Source organism: Podarcis liolepis, assembly GCF_965112155.1.
Source record: "Podarcis liolepis genome assembly, chromosome: 16".
NCBI lineage: Eukaryota > Metazoa > Chordata > Lepidosauria > Squamata > Lacertidae > Podarcis > Podarcis liolepis.
In genome coordinates, this window is record NC_139567.1 from 36,438,560 (window position 1) to 36,452,203 (window position 13,644).

Below are 13,644 nucleotides of genomic sequence, written 5' to 3' on the forward strand. Positions count from 1 at the left end.
AAGAGCAAGTTCCCGGTGATCAGACAGGGAGAGCAGGGATCAGGTGGTCTTTGACATACACTGGACCTACTTTGTTGAGGACCTTGAAAATTAATACAACAACCTTGAACCTGGCCCACAGGATATGAGTGCAAGCTTTTGAGAACCAGAGTCATGTGCTGGCAGGAGTCTGTCCTCAGGAACAGTCTAACTGCAGCATTTTTGCACCAGCTGGAGCCTCCGTCCAAAATGCCCATCGCAGGAACCCAGCCACAGTCATTTTAGCTTTGCAAGAGAAAACGGCCGATAGCCTGAAAGCCTGTTTGATATCCTGCTGCCCCAGGTTTTGAAAACAGCACATTAGCCCAATGGAGAACAGCGGGAGTCAAAAGGAGAGTGCTTCTTGGGATAAAGCAGCCACGTTGCCGGGGAGAGAACTTCTCCCTAGAGGCAAATGGAAAGATGCGGCCTCCACATCCCTCTCTCTCTATATATAGTGTTGTGTTGGCTACAATGCAATGTTAACAAAGAAGAAATAAAGATGCATACAGAGGGTTTATTTCTTAATGTTCTGCATGCCCAGCAAAGTTCTTGCCTTCTGGGGCTTGTAAAGATCCCCTGCTATGCTTACCTAAAACAGAGAGTCCCACATAAGGAAGAGTTTTTACTTCTTCTTCTTTTAATTTTTTTATTTATAGTTTTCAAATTTATACATTTCATTAGTTTTACAATCAATTTGATATTCCAAAATTTGACTTCCTACCCGCTCTTTCTGAGGTTCCTTAGATTTATTTCTTAATATCTTCTGCATATCCAACTCACTCATTTAATTATCTACTGTAAATATATGCTCTTATAAAACTGTAGATTATTATTACACTAACCCTGCTAATGTTTTCATCTGTTTACAATTCATCTGTAAATATTCAATAAACCATTTCCATTCTTTTATAAAAAGTTTGTTATCTTGGTTTCTTATTCTTCCGGTGATGTTCGCCATTTCTTCATATTCCATAAGTTTTTGTACCCATTCTTCCTTCACTGGGACTTCTGCTTCTTTCCACTTTGGGGCAAGTAACATTCTAGCTGCTGTAGTAGCATACATAAATAAATTTCTATACAATTAGTTGTGACCCTATAATTCCTAAAAGAAAAGCTTCTGGGTTGTTGTTTTTAAATAAAAGTTATTTTAAACATCTTTTTCAATTCATTAGATATCATTTCCCAGTAAGCTTTAACCTCACAAGACCACCACAAATGAAATAAAGAACCTTCTTTCTCTACATTTTTACTGCTCTTTCTCTAATAAACAAACCAGTCAAATCTTGGCCCCAATTGAGGTGGAACGCAGGAAGCGTGTGAAGCCTCTTCTAGCTTTTTTTATGTTTCAACCAACATGCAGGCGGAAGTCAAACTTGACTGCAGCAGCAGCAGGGAAAGAGGAACTTTCTCCTCATGGGCTGTTTCTATTATTCCTCCACCCCCTGCCAGCTGCTCTTCCTGTGGGAATGTTCAGGGAGGCAGGAGAAGATATATTGTTTATTAATATCCTTCCTAGCTTGCGCTAGCAAGTTCTGTAACTTAGCAGAGAGTTTTAACATTCCGCTTTTAAACGCACAACAGGTAGCTGGTTGCAAGCTTGTTTAAGCTTCTCAATATAGATTCCTGGTAAGATCCTTTCCCCCCCCTCTTAAAAGAATAAATATGTCACAAACTTATTTAAGATATATAAAAGTAGTTTACTCACTTCATCAGTTCACAGTTGGATCCCTGAAGGCAGACTTAGTTACAGATATATATGTGGATCTACCCCATATGAGGGGTTAATCCCAGTGACTGCAAACTGGCAGTCACTGCAGTTCACACGACGAAAGGAAGATGGAGAAGAAGGGAGGAGGGCTGTGGGCCTTGTGCTTTTGTTACCTGCACAGGTAAGGTCATGCCCATCTCTAGTCACATGCAAGAGGAAGAATGTCCCAGCCCAGGAGGAAACAGGAAGTTATCGACTGGCTGGTCCAACATCCCCTTGCATGTCCACTCTAGGAAAACAAGGAATGTTGTACTTGACTGCTACTTATGTATCACATCCCACACTTCCAACCCCTGGGAGACAAGGCACTGGGATCCCAGGGGGACTTTCTTATGGACGTGGCCCTTCTTACACACAGAGGTTTCGCGCAGGGTCCACACGGTGTGCACCCTCTTCAAATCACCATCCCATATTACATCTCTATGGTAGATCATCTGCCTTGCTTGCAGGTGGTACCGGGTTCAATCCCCGCCATCTCCAAGTGCATAGGTCTGAGAAGGATCACTATCAGAAATCTTGCAGAGCTCCTCCCAGTCAGTGTAGACAATACTTAGCTAGACAAAGCAACGGCCTGCCTTGGCGCAAGGCAGTTTCCTGTGTCTTCATTCGATCTGGATCAACATTTTCTGCAATTTTCCTGGTGCTGCTTAGAGCATCAGTCTGGGGGGCGAGGAGAGACTTACAGGGGCCCCCTGCCAGAGGACTTGGCCCCGGTAACTGCCTGCAGATCCCGGGTACCCTGACTGAACAACTGCTGCCAGTCTGAGTTGGCAGCACTGGGTGAGGTGGGAATTTTATTTGCACATCAGCTCCCTGGAATTCCAGTACAGCATGCCAATGAATTGTTGGCACCTGTCTGTCTCGAGATACAATGGAGTGTGCCCCCAGGGGTGAAGTCAAACCACTGCATTAGCAGCACCAAAGTGACCTCTCTGGGGTGCAAGCCTGGGCAGTGTGTATGGAGGTCCTGGGCTGCTCAGATGACAAGACGCCCATCTCGACCTCACTGATGTGGTCCAAAGGAAAGCAGAGCAATATGTTTGGCACCGGCTTGGCTGCAGGACTTGCCAGAAGGAGGCACCATCCAACCATCTTAGGGATTCCACTCTGGATTTGTGTAGGGTTTATTCTTTAGCCTTTTCTTCTCCTGAAGATGTCCCTCAAGGCAGCGGAGTTTTAGAATCAGTGTTTTCCTTCTCCTGGATGGGCTCCCTTTCCAGGTGGACGAGCCCCATCTGCCTCTGACTTCCCTCTACAGAACATGCAAAAACTGCCTCCTTGTCATGTGTGGAGAGTCCTCTTCTCCCTTCGGTAACTTCACAGATAAGAATTAACGAGCAGCTGATATATTTGTAGTCCTTTTATTACAGCATGATGTTGCAAGCACAAATAGACAGCTTCCGGCAAGGAGGGCAGTTGGCTATTCTAAATCCAACTTCCGCAGCATTTTAGGTGCCAACGGGAAGTTCCTCCCTCCCTCTGACTCTGATATGTTCGGACCTCTGAGTCCATGGTAAGAGGGGGTCCCCCACAATCTCAAGTGTTGTCTCGACTAGCTGCCCCCTCCCTTCTGGTTCTCTTGCCATTATCTCCTAACTGGGTAACTCCTCCCTAAGCTGTTCAGCTCCTGTCTCTCTCTCTCTCTGCTTCTGAACACGCAGTGGACAAGGGGAGCGACTCTTCCCTCTCCAGCTCTCCATCAGAGAGAAATTGGTCTGCCATGCAATGCATCCCCCAGTCCTTCTCTTCAGACCCTTCCATGACACTTCTTGATCATTGGACCCACAATTGGTCTCATCCGCTCAATGTGCCAGATCCTGTTTTCGCACGCAGGGGAAGCCACGTCAATGAATGCAGCTCCCGAAAAGAACACAGGTCAGCATTTTTAAGCAGCAGCTTTAATCAACGTTCACATCAGAAGCAGAACGACGCCGATTCCCCCAGTGCAGAAAGCCACAGCGCATGTTGCCAAACCATGGCGAAAGGATTTCCCGGATATATTAACATTCTGAGCAGCGACACAGGAAAGGTGGGTCTTATTCGGAGGACCTGTTTCCAGAAGCACCTCTCCGCATCATCCGAAAGCGCTGACTCGTTGGCTCTCTCCCAGCCCTTGCATTAAGCTGGATTAGCCGCTGTCAGGCATCAATGTGGAAACATCGCAAAATGCTGAATAATGTATGTTTGCTCCTTGCCTGCAAAGCTCAAGCGTGGCTCTTTGTGTACGCTCTTGAAAAACACCTGGGTGCTTTGTTTTTCCTCAAATAGCCATTAGAAATATAAAAATGAATCTCTCAGGCTGCTTAACCCCTTTTCAGATTTGTTTTTAAAGCCCAGTTTTATCAGAATGCCATGTTTGTATCCGATGCTGATAGAACTCAATATCCCGTCCCCCCTGCACTGAATGAATCTGACAATTATGGTTTCTCGTTTTTCTAATCTTCAATGCATTTTGCCCTGTTCCGGCATTAGTTTGTGGTGTGGTGTTGTTGTCTTTTACAAGTCCACACAAAAACCCTCCATAGTTTCCCCTAATATGCCAATTTTTAATGCAATGCTACCTTATAAAAGAACAATGAAGGTAGAACATAGCCATTGTGGCAAGTAACCACTCATACCCTTATCATAGAATCATAGAATTGTAGAGTTGGAAGGGACCCCAAGCGTCATCTAGTCCCTGGCAGATGGCACATCCAAACTCTGCTTAAAATCCTCCAAGGAAGGAGAGTCCAAGCCCTGGGTTCAAGTCCTACCCTCCAGAGTCCTATCCTCCATGCATTTGTCTGATCCTCTTTTAAAGGATTGTTCGAATCCGTGCAACGGGGTGAGCTCCCGTTGCTTGGTCCCTGCTCCTGCCAACCTAGCAGTTCGAAAGCATGTCAAAGTGAAAGTAGATACAGTGGTACCTCAGGTTAATTTGATCCAGAGGTCCATTCTTAACCTGAAGCACCACTTTAGCTAATGGGACCTCCCGCTGCTGCCGTGCCGCCGGAGCCCGATTTCTGTTCTCATCCTGAAGCAAAGTTCTTAACCTGAAGCACTATTTCTGGGTTAGCGGAGTCTGTAACCTGAAGTGTATGTAACCCGAGGTACCACTGTAAATAGGTACCGCTCCAGCGGGAAGGTAAACAGCGTTTCCGTGCGCTGCTCTGGTTCGCCAGAAGCGGCTTAGTCATGCTGGCCACATGACCTGGAAGCTGTACGCCGGCTCCCTCAGTCAATAAAGCGAGATGAGCGCCGCAACCCCAGAGTTGGCCACGACTGGACCTAATGGTCAGGCGTCCCTTTACCTTTACCGCATATAGGATTGCACTAGCGGAGATTTAAAGCTCCGGTTTCTTTGGAAAGCTGCCCATCACTATTCTCCTTCGCAAAAACTGGATCTGGAGGCTGGCTTAGTATAATAATATTTAGGGAAAGAGTGGAGTTTGATGTTATTGTGTGGTGGGAACAGGGCACCACCTTGTGGCCAGATAAAAGAACGGGCCGCATTTTGGTTAGAAGATACTGCTCGCAACCTCTCTGGTGCAGATACCTGTGTTCATTTCCAAGCAATCTGTTTATTTCAACTCTTGCTTTATTTGCACGAAGTTTGTGGGGCCGTTAGATGACGTTGGCTATTCATGGAGCATTCTGATTTGTTTGCAGGGATGTTGTGCCCAGCAGATGTTAGCTAGTGCATTCCAGAAAGTTGTCTTGCCTCTTTCCATATTGCAAAAGTCTGGTTCATTTCCCATTGCATGTGCCTGAATTTAGCTGAAAAACGGAGGTGTGTGTGTCCAATTGAGAATATATCTGTGTAAAATGCTGATTGGTCCCCCAACAGCAGATCAAGTTCTTTGTTATTGTGCTTCCTCTTGTGCCCAGTAGATGGCAGAGTTGGCATTAGAATCCATGTGCTTTTTAATATTATTGTACAGAAACTTTTGACAGTCTTTTCTTTTACTGTATAATGATCATTTTTTTCTGTTTTGGTTTCGTTTTATTTCCTCTTTGCTCCCTTTCAAGCTTTGGAGCAACACACAATTTTAAGGCTGCAGTCCTCTGCACATTTACCTGGGAGTATGCCCCACTGAATTCCATGGTGCTTACTTTGGAGTAAGCATGTGTAGGGTTGCACTGTAAAGAATAATAGGGAAGAAACAAATTTGGTTTGAATTGCCACATTTGCACACCCTGGGCTAATATGCAAACCGGAATTCGGCTCTCCTCTGAAATTCACACTTCTTAGAATTTTGCGGTTCTGTCCTCAAACCAAAGAGAGTGTGCAAAAATGTGTCTCGCAGTGAGAAGTGCAAGGCATGAACTTGAATCTGCACTTGTTACAGCTGCGGCTGAAGGTCTCAAATGCCAAAACTGACAATATGTTGTGGGATCAGTTTCGGCTGATGCATATTAGGAGCAATGAGCATGCAAATGCATACATGTGTTCATGTGAACAAAACAAAAAATGGAATCACATGCAGAAATTAGGCGGACTGAGTTTGAGATTGGAAAAATGAGAAATCAAAACTGGGAGATTCACACACACACACACTCCATGACATCAACAAGCAAATTGGAAGAGGGGCAGAGGAGAGAGAAGGCACTAGAATATCATATTCAAAAAGTTTAAGCCAAGTCCTTGGCCTAACAGGGATGGGTGAATCTATCAGTTTTGCTTCTTCTCTGATTCTAATTTCTCCCCCAATCTTGAGTCTGATTTTCCACATCAGTTTGTGATTATTATTTTTAGGGTTCCTCATGAAAATTAATAAGCTTTACTGTATTGTGTGATTTTCTTCAAAGCAGTTTTGTCATGGTTTTTTTTATGCTGATATTTGCATTTTTAGGCACACTTTACTCTAGGCACATGCATTTTTGTAGACATTACTTGGCTAGCGAACCACATTGCAAAATTCGGCTCTGTTTTGGAACGTTTTTGGAAAAGCATCTTAGTGCAAACTTCTCTTGATACGTTTCAATTCCTAGTACACTTTTCCACAACAGACATCCTTCTGCAAGTAATTTCCCCAAGCGCGATGCAATTTTGCATATTGCTTGCATGCGATGTTTGCATTTAATTCAGGGAAATTTTCCTTTGGTCTGCAAATTTCGGGAAGTGCGAATTGGGTAGGTTTCTAGAAAACAATGGAGGCTGGTCCCAGAGGGGAAATGGGTCACTGCCCCACCAACCTCAAGTCTGCTGTCAGCGAGGTGCCTCCTGCCTGCTTTTTTCTTTTTTTACTAGCAACCAGTCCAGAGAATGGTCTTGCCTCTCAGTTTCCTCCACCTCCTTCTTCTCAGTGTTGCCCTTGTACAGTGGTACCTTGGGTTAAGTAGTTAATTCGTTTCCGGAGGTCCGTACTTAACCTGAAGCACCACTTTAGCTAATGGGGCCTCCTGCTGCCGCTGCACGATTTCTGTTCTCATCCTGAAGCAAAGTTCTTAACCCGAGGTAATATTTCTGGGTTAGCAGAGTCTGTAACCTGAAGCTTCTGTAACCTGAAGCATCTGTAACCCAAGGTACCGCTGTAGAACTTGGCAGGGAGGAGGCGAACAGGGACAAAACTAGATGGGAGTTTCCCAATCCTAGTCTGCCTCCACTTGCCTGTCTTCTGCATACAGGTGTCATGGAAGCCAAGGGATGATGGGAGGCCCCGGAGGGAACCCCCAGGGGAAGGAGTCATCACTGAGGGGGGTGACATTCGGTGCGCCACCTGCCCGTGACTCCCAAGCCTACCCCAAGCCATTGGGGGAAGGAGCAGAGCTGTGCCGCCTTGCCGGTGGCCTTCCTCCCTTCCCCCTTCGTTTTGACAGCTGGGGGAGGCTTGGGAATCGCAGGTAGGTGGCACACCATTGCCCCCCCACTCCCGGGCTGCTTCCTGGGGGGGAAGTCTCCCCCAAGCTATCAAAAGGAAGAGGGAAGGGAAGGAGGCTGCTGGCAAAGCGGCGCAGCTCCCTCCCCACTCCCTGCCCCGGAAGCAGCCCTCCATGGGCGTCTCACTCCTCCCCCAGGTGGCTCACTCTGTCGTCGTTGTCCCCCGGACACTTGCCCCGCCCCCATTGTCCCACCCCTGGGTGCCGGAGCAGCTAGCTCTGCCTCTGGGCTCAGAGCCCGGGGATTGGGGGTGGGATGATGATGAATGGTCAGAGGGAGAAGAGGGAGCAGGCTGGAAGGAGGAGGCATCGGAAGCTGAAGAGGCAACAGGCTTTAGTGAGCAGGAAGAGACTGTGACAGAGAGCAGTCCAGACTCAGAGGCTGGAGAGGAAGAGGACCAGGGATGAGGCGGGCTGCTGAAGAAGTCAGGGAGTCTTCCCTTCCTGCTGCAACCCGCTCCCTGGTACCCCAGAACCAGAAGAGGTATGAAGAGGACAGAGCAATGACAGGCAAGACAATTGAACCTTTGGCTGCTGGGAAAGGACCTGAGGAAGGAGTCTTAGACAGCTGTTGGAAGGCGGGGACCTTCAGTCCTTGCAACTGCCTCCTTGGGTCTGCAAGAGCTACTGGGAATAATTGCTGGGATCACTAGGCCTCCACTGTTTTGCTTTATTTGAATGAAGAATTCACTAGCACTTGGTGTGTTTTTTACTGGTGACCTGCTCCTGACTCTGGCTCCTGTGACACCAGGGGGCATTTCTGGCGCCACCTACTGCTAGGCTCCCTGCTTTTTGCCCCATCAGTCCCAATGGGCACTAAGCAGCACTGGTATTAAAAGTGTGAACCAAACAGACTCCCTCCCACCCCTGGCTTCAAGCAGTCCTCACGGCCATAAGATCCAGCCTAATTGTTCTACTTCTTAAACTGTTTTTCCTCATACAATATCTTGAAGAATTCTAGACAACCTGAAAGTTTCCCACTTTTCAAAAAACAAACAAACAATAAATTCAGGCCTAATAAAAGTCTTACACTATGATGGGCTTTAGGATTTTATTATCATTATTATTATTTTTACTTTCAGCACGTAATCTAACTGTTCCCAAGGATGGGGTTATCGAAGGACAAGAGATTTGCTGTTGTGTTTTTTTTTTAAAAAAGCTATTTAAAAAAACCTCTGTATTTTTAGAAATTTCTCCTTCATCCAGGGTTCAAAAAAAGCCCAGAGGCTTTTTCTCCTCCTCCTTCCCCCTCCTGGAACCATTGCTGGGTTGAAAGTGCTGCTTGATAAATCATCCCCTTCATGGTTTGTTTTTTTTCAGTGAGGGAAGAAGGAGGAGGGAAAGGACCCTAACTTGGTTAAGTGATTTGCAAAGCCAAACAAACAGGCTATTGTATGGCAGAAGCCAGCGAAGCACACACAACCATTTGCAGAGACCTCTTAGTATGGCAGCTGGGAGTGGGAAACGAGGCCTTTGGAAATCATATTCCCTTTTCTGCTAAATCTCTAGGGGTTTTTTTATTCCCTCCCCACTTTCCCTACCCATTGGAAAAGAACCGGCATTCCTTCCTTGTCGTTATAAGAAGAGCCCTGCTTGATCGGATCAAAAGTCTCTCTCATCCAGCATCCCAAATGAATCACAGAATTGTAGAGTTGAAAAGGGACCCTAAGGGTCATCTAGTCCAGCCCCCTGCAATGCAGGAAACTTGCCCAATGTGGGACTCGAACCCACGACTCTGAGATTAAAAGTCTCATGCTCTACCGACTAAGCTATCCTGGGAAGTAGCCCACAAGAAGCCCTCCTCAGTTGAATGTCCCCTGCAATGGGTGCTATCTGAGGCAGGTTGTTTATGAAGGTTGGAGCTCCCATTCCTAAATCTTCACCATCATGCAGATCTGAGCCTGGGGACTCAGCTAGATTGGTAAAGAAAAAGCATTTATATGCGATATAACACTGTGACACCAGATGGCGCTGTGGAGTTCCATCTTTCCCTACCAGATTTCCCTGTATGAGTGTACGTGTTTAACTGAATCGCTTCTTTGACATGTTTAGATCCAGCCTTGGCGTGCATTTGGCCAGCTTGGTCTGGTTCACCAGCTACAGCTGTTCCTGTAGTCCACGAGTTGGTAACCTGGAAGCTGGATTACTGCAATGCACTCTATGTGGGGCTGCCCTTGGGCCTGGTTCAGAAGCTCCTTGTTGTTGCTGGCACCCGTCTGTCTCGGGAGACAATGGAGGAGTGCACCTTTGGGGGTGAAGTCAAACTGTTGGAAGGTCGCAGCGCCAGCTGTGGCTGTAGATACAGGAGAGACATGTTTTGTTGCAGCTGGGGCAGATGAAGGCCTCTGGTTGCTCTGCTGAAGATGCGCCACTGCATTTCTTCTCCCTTCGCTCCTCCCAGCAATCATTCCAGCTGGTGCAGAACATGGTAGTCAGACTGCTGATGGGGGCATCGGCCCGCCTATCTATCTATCTATCTATCTATCTATCTATCTATCATACTTATTAAGCACCTAGCATTTTAAAAGCACTGTACAGAACAAGATACAAAAGGAAAAAGGTATGGGGAGGGCAGAGGAAAGCAAGCACCGGAAAAACTGCTGCTTTGTTGGCCAATGGATGGGGACAGCTTGGTCTCCCCCTTGCTGCAGCTAGCGATGTGCAGACTTTTGAATTCTCCAGCACTCTTTATATCAGGTTAGATCAGGGGTTGTCAACCCGGTCCCTACCGCCCACTAGTGGGCGTTTCAGGATTCTAGGTGGACGGTAGGGGGTTCTACGGCACAAGCTGAATCCTCCTTCCATCGAGCACTGGTGAGTAGTAAGGAAATTTTACCATCAAGAAAGATGCATTGATTAGTGGGTGGTAGGTACAAAAAGGTTGACTACCCCTGGGTTAGATGGTAAACAGAGCAATGAGTATGAGAGAAAAGGAGTGCTTGGTTGATGTTGAAGTCACCAGGTGCAAACTTCTTCAGGGGTCAGCAAACTTTTTCAGTAGGGGGTCAGTCCACTGTCCCTTGTGGGGTGCCGGACTATATTTTTTTGGGGGGGAATGAACCTATGCCTCACAAATAACCCAGAGATGCATTTTAAATAAAAGGGCACATTCTACTCATGTAAAAACACGCTGATTCCTGGACCGCCTGTGGGCCGGATTTAGAAGGTGATTGGGCCGGATCCGGCCCCTGGGCCTTAGTTTGCCTACCCATGCTCTAGAACAGTGTTTCCCAACCACTGTTCCGCGGCACACTAGTGTGCCGCGAGATGTTGCCTGGTGTGCCGCGGGAAAAATTAAAAAATTCGAAAGATTTTTATTTTTTTTTAAAGTCAAATTTTCGATTGGGGCGCCGTCACTAGATGACCCCTGGGGTTCCCTCCCTCCCTCCCTGCGCCTCCCTCCTCCTCCTCCGGGGAGGCCCTTCCTGGCTCTCGGCCAAGGCTTGGCGGCTGCCACTCACTCACTCGCTCGCCCACCCGTCCCTCCATCCCTGCACCCGGCCTCCCCCCCTCCGTCCCCGGCGTGGGGGCTGCCGGGATCCGTAGTCCCCTCGCCCTTGGGCTCCGCGCCCGCGCGGGGTGCGCGAACTACGTTTCCCAGCGTGGCCTGGCGGGCCGGGCGTTTTGTTTGAAGCGCTCTTCTCCCGGCCATGGAATGAGCGCGGCGGCGGCGGCCGGGCGGGCAGGGGCTCTTCCGCGCAGACCCCGCGCAGCCTGCCTGCGCCCCCGCGGAGATCGGGCGGCAGGATGGAGCCCGGGGATCCCCGCGGAGGCGGAGCGGCGGAGGCGGAGGCTGCCCCCCAGGTAGGGCTGCGTCGGGGGGTTTTTATTTTTGCAATGCTGCATCCGCGCCGGAGGGGACGCATCGGACCGCGGGGAGATCCCTTGGCGGGCGTGCAAGGCAATGCATGCGTGCAGGCGTTGCATGGAGTGCAGTGCAATGCAATGGCAACGCGGCGCCCTGCATGCATGCATGAAACTTCCACCGGCGCTCCGGACTTGGCAGGTGAGGGGGGTCCGCAGTGGGCGGCAGAGAGAGCCGGGAGGGTGAAGAGGAGCCGGGGGGAGCAGCGCTGCTCCCTGAGCCGAGCCCGGGGGGAAACTTCGGTGTCGTTGCGCCGGGTGTTGGAAGCGGAGGCTGGCGGGGGCCCCTCACCTGCAAAACCTGGTCGCCTCTCATATATTTTGTGCATTGCATTCATCGCCCGCTTTCTCCTCCAAGGAGCTCCCGGGGGCGCGCGTGGTTCTTCCCGTGTTATCCTCGCAACAACAGCCCTGCGAGGTGGGTCAGGCGAGTGGCCCAAGGGAGCACCCAGGGATTGTCCTGGCCAGGTGGGGTGATTTGAACCCTGCTCTCTGCCCGGTCTTCGTCCTCATTTAGCCCCCACATGTGCATGACTGTGGTTTTCCCCCCTCGTCTTGGTTATGGTGTGAGTCTGTGCTGTTAATTAATGGGGTTCTGCCTTCAGAGAAGATGAGCCAGCCCTCAAGGAGGTGATTATGTAATTTGCTAGCAATTCATGTCCCTCCCGGCGTGACGCTGCGCACTGACGTCACGGGGCTGTAATGGTGGTGTGCCTCGAGATTTTTTTCATGAAACAAGTGTGCCTTTGCCCAAAAAAGGTTGGGAAACACTGCTCTAGAGCTTCAACATCAGCTATTTTTTTCTCCTCTATCTCCCCCCCCCCCCAAGAATCCTGGCAACTGAGACTTGTTGTTAGTGTCGCTCTGTCTCAGGATACAATGGAGTGCGTCTCCGGGGGTGAAGTCAAACCACTGCATTAGCAGCACTGAAGTGACCTCTCCAGGGTGCAAGCCTAGGCAGTGTGTCTGGAGGTCCTGAGCTGCCCAGATGACAAGACCCCTCTCGTGGTCTCACTGATGTGGTCCAAAGGAAAGCAGAGCAATATTTTTGGCCCTGGCTTGGCTGCAGGAGTTGCCAGAAGGAGGCGTACAAGGCGCCACCCAACCACCTTAGGGATTGCACTTCAGATTTGTGTAAGGTTTACTCCTGAGCCTTTTCTTCTCTGAAGATATCTCACAAGGCAGAGGAGGTTTAGGATCAGATTTTTCCTTCTCCTAGATGGGCTCTCTTCCCAGTTTGATGAGCCCCATCCGCCCCTCACTTCCCTCTACAGCACATGCAGAAACTACCGTCGTGTTTGCTGGACCCACTATTGATCTTGTCTTCGCAGGCAGGAGATGTCCCTAACTCACCAAGGGTTTGAGACCATCGGCTCCTCTCATTTGGTAGTTAGGGAAGCTTTTAATGTTTAATAGGTTATTGTATTTTAGTGTTCTGTTGGAAGCCGCCCAGAGTGGCTGGGGAAACCCAGCCAGATGGGTGGGATATAAATATATTATTATTATTATTATTATTATTATTATTATTATTATTATTATGGTGTAGCCAGTCAGTCAAAGCCATTTCCCAAGGCGTGGCTGCTGTCGCATCCTGACAGCTTCCAGGAGGCACAGAGGAGAGCCGAGTGCAGGGCGGGGGCCAAAGGTGGAAAAACACCCCTAGAATGAGCACAATGTGTCCCCCACCAGAAGCACTGCCCCTTCCCTGGCACACCATACATTGAACCCTAAGAATGCTGAGAATTGATCTGTGAGTGGCAAACAGGACTTCGCAGGACACTCTGGGGGAAGCCGTGTGTTTTAATTATATGGTGTGGATGTGCCATGCGTGAATTACAGGGGAGGCTGGTCCATGAGGGCAAATGGGACAGTGTCCCACCAATTTCAGTCTACCCCCAACCTGCCTGTCTTCTGCTTCCAGCCAGCAGGGGGCAATTCTCCCTATCATTGGCTCTGGCGCCACCTACTGTTCCTCTCCCTACCTTCCACCCTACCAGTGTCATCAGGCCCATCCGCCAAAACAATTTATTTGCTCAATCCTACAATTCTGATTCTGTTATTGTTCTGCTGTTTGCTGACAGGGGCTCCCTTGGGATGAAGGATAGGCTAGAAATGTTGTAACAGCAATAATA